Genomic DNA, 14,466 nt, shown 5'->3' with positions numbered 1-14,466 from the left:
ATCTGGGCCTAAATCCATCTTTTTTTTGTCACTCCACACCACCCTGGGTTAGACACTGGCTATATGCAAATCAGCTCTGACCCTGTGCCCCATGGGAACAGTCCAGTCCGAACTACCAAGCCATGTCTTTCCCAGACCGGAATCAAGCATCCAAGGACCGGTTTCTGGCTATCAGCCTTCATTCAGCCTGGATAGCTTGACTCCAGTGGTGTGGAGAGCCTGGGACTCACGTCTGAGCATACCCAGCCCACTCGGGGTGAAAATTGCAAAAAACACAGTTGATGGACAGAATGTAGAACAATGTCATACATTCACCCCAGTACAAGGATCTGGGCCTAAATCCATCGTTTTTTTTCACTCCACACCACCCTGGGTTAGACACTGGCTATATGCAAATCAGCTCTGACCCTGTGCCCCATGGGAACAGTCCAGTCCGAACTACCAAGCCATGTCTTTCCCAGACCGGAATCAAGCATCCAAGGACCGGTTTCTGGCTATCAGCCTTCATTCAGCCTGGATAGCTTGACTCCAGTGGTGTGGAGAGCCTGGGACTCACGTCTGAGCATACCCAGCCCACTCGGGGTGAAAATTGCAAAAAAACACAGTTGATGGACAGAATGTAGAACAATGTCATACATTCACCCCAGTACAAGGATCTGGGCCTAAATCCATCGTTTTTTTGTCACTCCACACCACCCTGGGTTAGACACTGGCTATATGCAAATCAGCTCTGACCCTGTGCCCCATGGGAACAGTCCAGTCCGAACTACCAAGCCATGTCTTTCCCAGACCGGAATCAAGCATCCAAGGACCGGTTTCTGGCTATCAGCCTTCATTCAGCCTGGATAGCTTGACTCCAGTGGTGTGGAGAGCCTGGGACTCACGTCTGAGCATACCCAGCCCACTCGGGGTGAAAATTGCAAAAAACACAGTTGATGGACAGAATGTAGAACAATGTCATACATTCACCCCAGTACAAGGATCTGGGCCTAAATCCATCGTTTTTTTCACTCCACACCACCCTGGGTTAGACACTGGCTATATGCAAATCAGCTCTGACCCTGTGCCCCATGGGAACAGTCCAGTCCGAACTACCAAGCCATGTCTTTCCCAGACCGGAATCAAGCATCCAAGGACCGGTTTCTGGCTATCAGCCTTCATTCAGCCTGGATAGCTTGACTCCAGTGGTGTGGAGAGCCTGGGACTCACGTCTGAGCATACCCAGCCCACTCGGGGTGAAAATTGCAAAAAACACAGTTGATGGACAGAATGTAGAACAATGTCATACATTCACCCCAGTACAAGGATCTGGGCCTAAATCAATCGTTTTTTTTCACTCCACACCACCCTGGGTTAGACACTGGCTATTTGCAAATCAGCTCTGACCCTGTGCCCCATGGGAACAGTCCAGTCCGAACTACCAAGCCATGTCTTTCACAGACCGGAATCAAGCATCCAAGGACCGGTTTCTGGCTATCAGCCTTCATTCAGCCTGGATAGTTTGACTCCAGTGGTGTGGAGAGCCTGGGACTCACGTCTGAGCATACCCAGCCCACTCGGGGTGAAAATTGCAAAAAACACAGTTGATGGACAGAATGTAGAACAATGTCATACATTCACCCCAGTACAAGGATCTGGGCCTAAATCCATCGTTTTTTTTCACTCCACACCACCCTGGGTTAGACACTGGCTATATGCAAATCAGCTCTGACCCTGTGCCCCATGGGAACAGTCCAGTCCGAACTACCAAGCCATGTCTTTCCCAGACCGGAATCAAGCATCCAAGGACCGGTTTCTGGCTATCAGCCTTCATTCAGCCTGGATAGCTTGACTCCAGTGGTGTGGAGAGCCTGGGACTCACGTCTGAGCATACCCAGCCCACTCTGGGTGAAAATTGCAAAAAAACACAGTTGATGGACAGAATGTAGAACAATGTCATACATTCACCCCAGTACAAGGATCTGGGCCTAAATCCATCGTTTTTTTGTCACTCCACACCACCCTGGGTTAGACACTGGCTATATGCAAATCAGCTCTGACCCTGTGCCCCATGGGAACAGTCCAGTCCGAACTACCAAGCCATGTCTTTCCCAGACCGGAATCAAGCATCCAAGGACCGGTTTCTGGCTATCAGCCTTCATTCAGCCTGGATAGCTTGACTCCAGTGGTGTGGAGAGCCTGGGACTCACGTCTGAGCATACCCAGCCCACTCGGGGTGAAAATTGCAAAAAACACAGTTGATGGACAGAATGTAGAACAATGTCATACATTCACCCCAGTACAAGGATCTGGGCCTAAATCCATCGTTTTTTTTCCCTCCACACCACCCTGGGTTAGACACTGGCTATATGCAAATCAGCTCTGACCCTGTGCCCCATGGGAACAGTCCAGTCCGAACTACCAAGCCATGTCTTTCCCAGACCGGAATCAAGCATCCAAGGACCGGTTTCTGGCTATGAGCCTTCATTCAGCCTGGATAGCTTGACTCCAGTGGTGTGGAGAGCCTGGGACTCACGTCTGAGCATACCCAGCCCACTCGGGGTGAAAATTGCAAAAAACACAGTTGATGGACAGAATGTAGAACAATGTCATACATTCACCCCAGTACAAGGATCTGGGCCTAAATCCATCGTTTTTTTTCCACTCCACACCACCCTGGGTTAGACACTGGCTATATGCAAATCAGCTCTGACCCTGTGCCCCATGGGAACAGTCCAGTCCGAACTACCAAGCCATGTCTTTCCCAGACCGGAATCAAGCATCCAAGGACCGGTTTCTGGCTATCAGCCTTCATTCAGCCTGGATAGCTTGACTCCAGTGGTGTGGAGAGCCTGGGACTCACGTCTGAGCATACCCAGCCCACTTGGGGTGAAAATTGCAAAAAACACAGTTGATGGACAGAATGTAGAACAATGTCATACATTCACCCCAGTACAAGGATCTGGGCCTAAATCCATCGGTTTTTTTCACTCCACACCACCCTCGGTTAGACACTGGCTATATGCAAATCAGCTCTGACCCTGTGCCCCATGGGAACAGTCCAGTCCGAACTACCAAGCCATGTCTTTCCCAGACCGGAATCAAGCATCCAAGGACCGGTTTCTGGCTATCAGCCTTCATTCAGCCTGGATAGCTTGACTCCAGTGGTGTGGAGAGCCTGGGACTCACGTCTGAGCATACCCAGCCCACTCGGGGTGAAAATTGCAAAAAACACAGTTGATGGACAGAATGTAGAACAATGTCATACATTCACCCGAGTACAAGGATCTGGGCCTAAATCCATCGTTTTTGTTTCACTCCACACCACCCTGGGTTAAACACTGGCTATATGCAAATCAGCTCTGACCCTGTGCCCCATGGGAACAGTCCAGTCCGAACTACCAAGCCATGTCTTTCCCAGACCGGAATCAAGCATCCAAGGACCGGTTTCTGGCTATCAGCCTTCATTCAGCCTGGATAGCTTGACTCCAGTGGTGTGGAGAGCCTGGGACTCACGTCTGAGCATACCCAGCCCACTCGGGGTGAAAATTGCAAAAAACACAGTTGATGGACAGAATGTAGAACAATGTCATACATTCACCCCAGTACAAGGATCTGGGCCTAAATTAATCGTTTTTTTCACTCCACACCACCCTGGGTTAGACACTGGCTATATGCAAATCAGCTCTGACCCTGTGCCCCATGGGAACAGTCCAGTCCGAACTACCAAGCCATGTCTTTCCCAGACCGGAATCAAGCATCCAAGGACCGGTTTCTGGCTATCAGCCTTCATTCAGCCTGGATAGCTTGACTCCAGTGGTGTGGAGAGCCTGGGACTCACGTCTGAGCATACCCAGCCCACTCATGGTGAAAATTGCAAAAAACACAGTTGATGGACAGAATGTAGAACAATGTCATACATTCACCCCAGTACAAGGATCTGGGCCTAAATCCATCGTTTTTTTTCACTCCACACCACCCTGGGTTAGACACTGGCTATTTGCAAATCAGCTCTGACCCTGTGCCCCATGGGAACAGTCCAGTCCGAACTACCAAGCCATGTCTTTCACAGACCGGAATCAAGCATCCAAGGACCGGTTTCTGGCTATCAGCCTTCATTCAGCCTGGATAGCTTGACTCCAGTGGTGTGGAGAGCCTGGGACTCACGTCTGAGCATACCCAGCCCACTCGGGGTGAAAATTGCAAAAAACACAGTTGATGGACAGAATGTAGAACAATGTCATACATTCACCCCAGTACAAGGATCTGGGCCTAAATCCATCGGTTTTTTTTCACTCCACACCACCCTGGGTTAGACACTGGCTATATGCAAATCAGCTCTGACCCTGTGCCCCATGGGAACAGTCCAGTCCGAACTACCAAGCCATGTCTTTCCCAGACCGGAATCAAGCATCCAAGGACCGGTTTCTGGCTATCAGCCTTCATTCAGCCTGGATAGCTTGACTCCAGTGGTGTGGAGAGCCTGGGACTCACGTCTGAGCATACCCAGCCCACTCGGGGTGAAAATTGCAAAAAACACAGTTGATGGACAGAATGTAGAACAATGTCATACATTCACCCCAGTACAAGGATCTGGGCCTAAATCCATCGTTTTTTTCACTCCACACCACCCTGGGTTAAACACTGGCTATATGCAAATCACCTCTGACCCTGTGCCCCATGGGAACAGTCCAGTCCGAACTACCAAGCCATGTCTTTCCCAGACCGGAATCAAGCATCCAAGGACCGGTTTCTGGCTATCAGCCTTCATTCAGCCTGGATAGCTTGACTCCAGTGGTGTGGAGAGCCTGGGACTCACGTCTGAGCATACCCAGCCCACTCGGGGTGAAAATTGCAAAAAACACAGTTGATGGACAGAATGTAGAACAATGTCATACATTCACCCCAGTACAAGGATCTGGGCCTAAATTAATCGTTTTTTTCACTCCACACCACCCTGGGTTAGACACTGGCTATATGCAAATCAGCTCTGACCCTGTGCCCCATGGGAACAGTCCAGTCCGAACTACCAAGCCATGTCTTTCCCAGACCGGAATCAAGCATCCAAGGACCGGTTTCTGGCTATCAGCCTTCATTCAGCCTGGATAGCTTGACTCCAGTGGTGTGGAGAGCCTGGGACTCACGTCTGAGCATACCCAGCCCACTCAGGGTGAAAATTGCAAAAAACACAGTTGATGGACAGAATGTAGAACAATGTCATACATTCACCCCAGTACAAGGATCTGGGCCTAAATCCATCGGTTTTTTTCACTCCACACCACCCTGGGTTAGACACTGGCTATTTGCAAATCAGCTCTGACCCTGTGCCCCATGGGAACAGTCCAGTCCGAACTACCAAGCCATGTCTTTCACAGACCGGAATCAAGCATCCAAGGACCGGTTTCTGGCTATCAGCCTTCATTCAGCCTGGATAGCTTGACTCCAGTGGTGTGGAGAGCCTGGGACTCACGTCTGAGCATACCCAGCCCACTCGGGGTGAAAATTGCAAAAAACACAGTTGATGGACAGAATGTAGAACAATGTCATACATTCACCCCAGTACAAGGATCTGGGCCTAAATCCATCGTTTTTTTTTCACTCCACACCACCCTGGGTTAGACACTGGCTATATGCAAATCAGCTCTGACCCTGTGCCCCATGGGAACAGTCCAGTCCGAACTACCAAGCCATGTCTTTCCCAGACCGGAATCAAGCATCCAAGGACCGGTTTCTGGCTATCAGCCTTCATTCAGCCTGGATAGCTTGACTCCAGTGGTGTGGAGAGCCTGGGACTCACGTCTGAGCATACCCAGCCCACTCGGGGTGAAAATTGCAAAAAACACAGTTGATGGACAGAATGTAGAACAATGTCATACATTCACCCCAGTACAAGGATCTGGGCCTAAATCCATCGTTTTTTTTCACTCCACACCACCCTGGGTTAAACACTGGCTATATGCAAATCACCTCTGACCCTGTGCCCCATGGGAACAGTCCAGTCCGAACTACCAAGCCATGTCTTTCCCAGACCGGAATCAAGCATCCAAGGACCGGTTTCTGGCTATCAGCCTTCATTCAGCCTGGATAGCTTGACTCCAGTGGTGTGGAGAGCCTGGGACTCACGTCTGAGCATACCCAGCCCACTCGGGGTGAAAATTGCAAAAAACCCAGTTGATGGACAGAATGTAGAACAATGTTATACATTCACCCCAGTACAAGGATCTGGGCCTAAATCCATCTTTTTTTTCACTCCACACCACCCTGGGTTAGACACTGGCTATATGCAAATCAGCTCTGACCCTGTGCCCCATGGGAACAGTCCAGTCCGAACTACCAAGCCATGTCTTTCCCAAACCGGAATCAAGCATCCAAGGACCGGTTTCTGGCTATCAGCCTTCATTCAGCCTGGATAGCTTGACTCCAGTGGTGTGGAGAGCCTGGGACTCACGTCTGAGCATACCCAGCCCACTCGGGGTGAAAATTGCAAAAAACACAGTTGATGGACAGAATGTAGAACAATGTCATACATTCACCCCAGTACAAGGATCTGGGCCTAAATCCATCGTTTTTTTTCACTCCACACCACCCTGGGTTAGACACTGGCTATATGCAAATCAGCTCTGACCCTGTGCCCCATGGGAACAGTCCAGTCCGAACTACCAAGCCATGTCTTTCCCAGACCGGAATCAAGCATCCAAGGACCGGTTTCTGGCTATCAGCCTTCATTCAGCCTGGATAGCTTGACTCCAGTGGTGTGGAGAGCCTGGGACTCACGTCTGAGCATACCCAGCCCACTCGGGGTGAAAATTGCAAAAAACACAGTTGATGGACAGAATGTAGAACAATGTCATACATTCACCCCAGTACAAGGATCTGGGCCTAAATCCATCGTTTTTTTTCACTCCACACCACCCTGGGTTAGACACTGGCTATATGCAAATCAGCTCTGACCCTGTGCCCCATGGGAACAGTCCAGTCCGAACTACCAAGCCATGTCTTTCCCAGACCGGAATCAAGCATCCAAGGACCGGTTTCTGGCTATCAGCCTTCATTCAGCCTGGATAGCTTGACTCCAGTGGTGTGGAGAGCCTGGGACTCACGTCTGAGCATACCCAGCCCACTCGGGGTGAAAATTGCAAAAAAACACAGTTGATGGACAGAATGTAGAACAATGTCATACATTCACCCCAGTACAAGGATCTGGGCCTAAATCCATCGTTTTTTTGTCACTCCACACCACCCTGGGTTAGACACTGGCTATATGCAAATCAGCTCTGACCCTGTGCCCCATGGGAACAGTCCAGCCTGAACTACCAAGCCATGTCTTTCCCAGACCGGAATCAAGCATCCAAAGACCGGTTTCTGGCTATCAGCCTTCATTCAGCCTGGATAGCTTGACTCCAGTGGTGTGGAGAGCCTGGGACTCACGTCTGAGCATACCCAGCCCACTCGGGGTGAAAATTGCAAAAAAACACAGTTGATGGACAGAATGTAGAACAATGTCATACATTCACCCCAGTACAAGGATCTGGGCCTAAATCCATCGTTTTTTTGTCACTCCACACCACCCTGGGTTAGACACTGGCTATATGCAAATCAGCTCTGACCCTGTGCCCCATGGGAACAGTCCAGTCCGAACTACCAAGCCATGTCTTTCCCAGACCGGAATCAAGCATCCAAGGACCGGTTTCTGGCTATCAGCCTTCATTCAGCCTGGATAGCTTGACTCCAGTGGTGTGGAGAGCCTGGGACTCACGTCTGTGCATACCCAGCCCACTCGGGGTGAAAATTGCAAAAAACACAGTTGATGGACAGAATGTAGAACAATGTCATACATTCACCCCAGTACAAGGATCTGGGCCTAAATCCATCGTTTTTTTTCACTCCACACCACCCTGGGTTAGACACTGGCTATATGCAAATCAGCTCTGACCCTGTGCCCCATGGGAACAGTCCAGTCCGAACTACCAAGCCATGTGTTTCCCAGACCGGAATCAAGCATCCAAGGACCGGTTTCTGGCTATCAGCCTTCATTCAGCCTGGATAGCTTGACTCCAGTGGTGTGGAGAGCCTGGGACTCACGTCTGAGCATACCCAGCCCACTCGGGGTGAAAATTGCAAAAAACACAGTTGATGGACAGAATGTAGAACAATGTCATACATTCACCCCAGTGCAAGGATCTGGGCCTAAATCCATTGTTTTTTTTCCACTCCACACCACCCTGGGTTAGACACTGGCTATATGCAAATCAGCTCTGACCCTGTGCCCCATGGGAACAGTCCAGTCCGAACTACCAAGCCATGTCTTTCCCAGACCGGAATCAAGCATCCAAGGACCGGTTTCTGGCTATCAGCCTTCATTCAGCCTGGATAGCTTGACTCCAGTGGTGTGGAGAGCCTGGGACTCACGTCTGAGCATACCCAGCCCACTCGGGGTGAAAATTGCAAAAAACACAGTTGATGGACAGAATGTAGAACAATGTCATACATTCACCCCAGTACAAGGATCTGGGCCTAAATCCATCGGTTTTTTTCACTCCACACCACCCTGGGTTAGACACTGGCTATTTGCAAATCAGCTCTGACCCTGTGCCCCATGGGAACAGTCCAGTCCGAACTACCAAGCCATGTCTTTCACAGACCGGAATCAAGCATCCAAGGACCGGTTTCTGGCTATCAGCCTTCATTCAGCCTGGATAGCTTGACTCCAGTGGTGTGGAGAGCCTGGGACTCACGTCTGAGCATACCCAGCCCACTCGGGGTGAAAATTGCAAAAAACACAGTTGATGGACAGAATGTAGAACAATGTCATACATTCACCCCAGTACAAGGATCTGGGCCTAAATCCATCGTTTTTTTTTCACTCCACACCACCCTGGGTTAGACACTGGCTATATGCAAATCAGCTCTGACCCTGTGCCCCATGGGAACAGTCCAGTCCGAACTACCAAGCCATGTCTTTCCCAGACCGGAATCAAGCATCCAAGGACCGGTTTCTGGCTATCAGCCTTCATTCAGCCTGGATAGCTTGACTCCAGTGGTGTGGAGAGCCTGGGACTCACGTCTGAGCATACCCAGCCCACTCGGGGTGAAAATTGCAAAAAACACAGTTGATGGACAGAATGTAGAACAATGTCATACATTCACCCCAGTACAAGGATCTGGGCCTAAATCCATCGTTTTTTTCACTCCACACCACCCTGGGTTAAACACTGGCTATATGCAAATCACCTCTGACCCTGTGCCCCATGGGAACAGTCCAGTCCGAACTACCAAGCCATGTCTTTCCCAGACCGGAATCAAGCATCCAAGGACCGGTTTCTGGCTATCAGCCTTCATTCAGCCTGGATAGCTTGACTCCAGTGGTGTGGAGAGCCTGGGACTCACGTCTGAGCATACCCAGCCCACTCGGGGTGAAAATTGCAAAAAACCCAGTTGATGGACAGAATGTAGAACAATGTTATACATTCACCCCAGTACAAGGATCTGGGCCTAAATCCATCTTTTTTTTCACTCCACACCACCCTGGGTTAGACACTGGCTATATGCAAATCAGCTCTGACCCTGTGCCCCATGGGAACAGTCCAGTCCGAACTACCAAGCCATGTATTTCCCAGACCGGAATCAAGCATCCAAGGACCGGTTTCTGGCTATCAGCCTTCATTCAGCCTGGATAGCTTGACTCCAGTGGTGTGGAGAGCCTGGGACTCACGTCTGAGCATACCCAGCCCACTCGGGGTGAAAATTGCAAAAAACACAGTTGATGGACAGAATGTAGAACAATGTCATACATTCACCCCAGTGCAAGGATCTGGGCCTAAATCCATTGTTTTTTTTCCACTCCACACCACCCTGGGTTAGACACTGGCTATATGCAAATCAGCTCTGACCCTGTGCCCCATGGGAACAGTCCAGTCCGAACTACCAAGCCATGTCTTTCCCAGACCGGAATCAAGCATCCAAGGACCGGTTTCTGGCTATCAGCCTTCATTCAGCCTGGATAGCTTGACTCCAGTGGTGTGGAGAGCCTGGGACTCACGTCTGAGCATACCCAGCCCACTCGGGGTGAAAATTGCAAAAAACACAGTTGATGGACAGAATGTAGAACAATGTCATACATTCACCCCAGTACAAGGATCTGGGCCTAAATCCATCGGTTTTTTTCACTCCACACCACCCTGGGTTAGACACTGGCTATTTGCAAATCAGCTCTGACCCTGTGCCCCATGGGAACAGTCCAGTCCGAACTACCAAGCCATGTCTTTCACAGACCGGAATCAAGCATCCAAGGACCGGTTTCTGGCTATCAGCCTTCATTCAGCCTGGATAGCTTGACTCCAGTGGTGTGGAGAGCCTGGGACTCACGTCTGAGCATACCCAGCCCACTCGGGGTGAAAATTGCAAAAAACACAGTTGATGGACAGAATGTAGAACAATGTCATACATTCACCCCAGTACAAGGATCTGGGCCTAAATCCATCGTTTTTTTTTCACTCCACACCACCCTGGGTTAGACACTGGCTATATGCAAATCAGCTCTGACCCTGTGCCCCATGGGAACAGTCCAGTCCGAACTACCAAGCCATGTCTTTCCCAGACCGGAATCAAGCATCCAAGGACCGGTTTCTGGCTATCAGCCTTCATTCAGCCTGGATAGCTTGACTCCAGTGGTGTGGAGAGCCTGGGACTCACGTCTGAGCATACCCAGCCCACTCGGGGTGAAAATTGCAAAAAACACAGTTGATGGACAGAATGTAGAACAATGTCATACATTCACCCCAGTACAAGGATCTGGGCCTAAATCCATCGTTTTTTTCACTCCACACCACCCTGGGTTAAACACTGGCTATATGCAAATCACCTCTGACCCTGTGCCCCATGGGAACAGTCCAGTCCGAACTACCAAGCCATGTCTTTCCCAGACCGGAATCAAGCATCCAAGGACCGGTTTCTGGCTATCAGCCTTCATTCAGCCTGGATAGCTTGACTCCAGTGGTGTGGAGAGCCTGGGACTCACGTCTGAGCATACCCAGCCCACTCGGGGTGAAAATTGCAAAAAACCCAGTTGATGGACAGAATGTAGAACAATGTTATACATTCACCCCAGTACAAGGATCTGGGCCTAAATCCATCTTTTTTTTCACTCCACACCACCCTGGGTTAGACACTGGCTATATGCAAATCAGCTCTGACCCTGTGCCCCATGGGAACAGTCCAGTCCGAACTACCAAGCCATGTCTTTCCCAGACCGGAATCAAGCATCCAAGGACCGGTTTCTGGCTATCAGCCTTCATTCAGCCTGGATAGCTTGACTCCAGTGGTGTGGAGAGCCTGGGACTCACGTCTGAGCATACCCAGCCCACTCGGGGTGAAAATTGCAAAAAACACAGTTGATGGACAGAATGTAGAACAATGTCATACATTCACCCCAGTACAAGGATCTGGGCCTAAATCCATCGTTTTTTTTCACTCCACACCACCCTGGGTTAGACACTGGCTATATGCAAATCAGCTCTGACCCTGTGCCCCATGGGAACAGTCCAGTCCGAACTACCAAGCCATGTCTTTCCCAGACCGGAATCAAGCATCCAAGGACCGGTTTCTGGCTATCAGCCTTCATTCAGCCTGGATAGCTTGACTCCAGTGGTGTGGAGAGCCTGGGACTCACGTCTGAGCATACCCAGCCCACTCGGGGTGAAAATTGCAAAAAACACAGTTGATGGACAGAATGTAGAACAATGTCATACATTCACCCCAGTACAAGGATCTGGGCCTAAATCCATCGTTTTTTTTCACTCCACACCACCCTGGGTTAGACACTGGCTATATGCAAATCAGCTCTGACCCTGTGCCCCATGGGAACAGTCCAGTCCGAACTACCAAGCCATGTCTTTCCCAGACCGGAATCAAGCATCCAAGGACCGGTTTCTGGCTATCAGCCTTCATTCAGCCTGGATAGCTTGACTCCAGTGGTGTGGAGAGCCTGGGACTCACGTCTGAGCATACCCAGCCCACTCGGGGTGAAAATTGCAAAAAAACACAGTTGATGGACAGAATGTAGAACAATGTCATACATTCACCCCAGTACAAGGATCTGGGCCTAAATCCATCGTTTTTTTGTCACTCCACACCACCCTGGGTTAGACACTGGCTATATGCAAATCAGCTCTGACCCTGTGCCCCATGGGAACAGTCCAGCCTGAACTACCAAGCCATGTCTTTCCCAGACCGGAATCAAGCATCCAAGGACCGGTTTCTGGCTATCAGCCTTCATTCAGCCTGGATAGCTTGACTCCAGTGGTGTGGAGAGCCTGGGACTCACGTCTGAGCATACCCAGCCCACTCGGGGTGAAAATTGCAAAAAAACACAGTTGATGGACAGAATGTAGAACAATGTCATACATTCACCCCAGTACAAGGATCTGGGCCTAAATCCATCGTTTTTTTGTCACTCCACACCACCCTGGGTTAGACACTGGCTATATGCAAATCAGCTCTGACCCTGTGCCCCATGGGAACAGTCCAGTCCGAACTACCAAGCCATGTCTTTCCCAGACCGGAATCAAGCATCCAAGGACCGGTTTCTGGCTATCAGCCTTCATTCAGCCTGGATAGCTTGACTCCAGTGGTGTGGAGAGCCTGGGACTCACGTCTGTGCATACCCAGCCCACTCGGGGTGAAAATTGCAAAAAACACAGTTGATGGACAGAATGTAGAACAATGTCATACATTCACCCCAGTACAAGGATCTGGGCCTAAATCCATCGTTTTTTTTCACTCCACACCACCCTGGGTTAGACACTGGCTATATGCAAATCAGCTCTGACCCTGTGCCCCATGGGAACAGTCCAGTCCGAACTACCAAGCCATGTGTTTCCCAGACCGGAATCAAGCATCCAAGGACCGGTTTCTGGCTATCAGCCTTCATTCAGCCTGGATAGCTTGACTCCAGTGGTGTGGAGAGCCTGGGACTCACGTCTGAGCATACCCAGCCCACTCGGGGTGAAAATTGCAAAAAACACAGTTGATGGACAGAATGTAGAACAATGTCATACATTCACCCCAGTGCAAGGATCTGGGCCTAAATCCATTGTTTTTTTTCCACTCCACACCACCCTGGGTTAGACACTGGCTATATGCAAATCAGCTCTGACCCTGTGCCCCATGGGAACAGTCCAGTCCGAACTACCAAGCCATGTCTTTCCCAGACCGGAATCAAGCATCCAAGGACCGGTTTCTGGCTATCAGCCTTCATTCAGCCTGGATAGCTTGACTCCAGTGGTGTGGAGAGCCTGGGACTCACGTCTGAGCATACCCAGCCCACTCGGGGTGAAAATTGCAAAAAACACAGTTGATGGACAGAATGTAGAACAATGTCATATATTCACCCGAGTACAAGGATCTGGGCCTAAATCCATCGTTTTTTTTCACTCCACACCACCCTGGGTTAAACACTGGCTATATGCAAATCAGCTCTGACCCTGTGCCCCATGGGAACAGTCCAGTCCGAACTACCAAGCCATGTCTTTCCCAGACCAGAATCAAGCATCCAAGGACCGGTTTCTGGCTATCAGCCTTCATTCAGCCTGGATAGCTTGACTCCAGTGGTGTGGAGAGCCTGGGACTCACGTCTGAGCATACCCAGCCCACTCGGGGTGAAAATTGCAAAAAACACAGTTGATGGACAGAATGTAGAACAATGTCATACATTCACCCGAGTACAAGGATCTGGGCCTAAATCCATCGTTTTTTTTCACTCCACACCACCCTGGGTTAAACACTGGCTATATGCAAATCAGCTCTGACCCTGTGCCCCATGGGAACAGTCCAGTCCGAACTACCAAGCCATGTCTTTCCCAGACCGGAATCAAGCATCCAAGGACCGGTTTCTGGCTATCAGCCATCATTCAGCCTGGATAGCTTGACTCCAGTGGTGTGGAGAGCCTGGGACTCACGTCTGAGCATACCCAGCCCACTCGGGGTGAAAATTGCAAAAAACACAGTTGATGGACAGAATGTAGAACAATGTCATACATTCACCCCAGTACAAGGATCTGGGCCTAAATCCATCGTTTTTTTTCACTCCACACCACCCTGGGTTAGACACTGGCTATTTGCAAATCAGCTCTGACCCTGTGCCCCATGGGAACAGTCCAGTCCGAACTACCAAGCCATGTCTTTCACAGACCGGAATCAAGCATCCAAGGACCGGTTTCTGGCTATCAGCCTTCATTCAGCCTGGATAGCTTGACTCCAGTGGTGTGGAGAGCCTGGGACTCACGTCTGAGCATACCCAGCCCACTCGGGGTGAAAATTGCAAAAAACACAGTTGATGGACAGAATGTAGAACAATGTCATACATTCACCCCAGTACAAGGATCTGGGCCTAAATCCATCGTTTTTTTTTTTTCACTCCACACCACCCTGGGTTAGACACTGGCTATATGCAAATCAGCTCTGACCCTGTGCCCCATGGGAACAGTCCAG

This window comes from Lissotriton helveticus, chromosome 4_1 (genome assembly GCF_964261635.1).
Source record: "Lissotriton helveticus chromosome 4_1, aLisHel1.1, whole genome shotgun sequence".
Classification (NCBI taxonomy): Eukaryota; Metazoa; Chordata; class Amphibia; order Caudata; family Salamandridae; genus Lissotriton; species Lissotriton helveticus.
Note: the sequence above shows the minus strand (reverse complement) of the source record.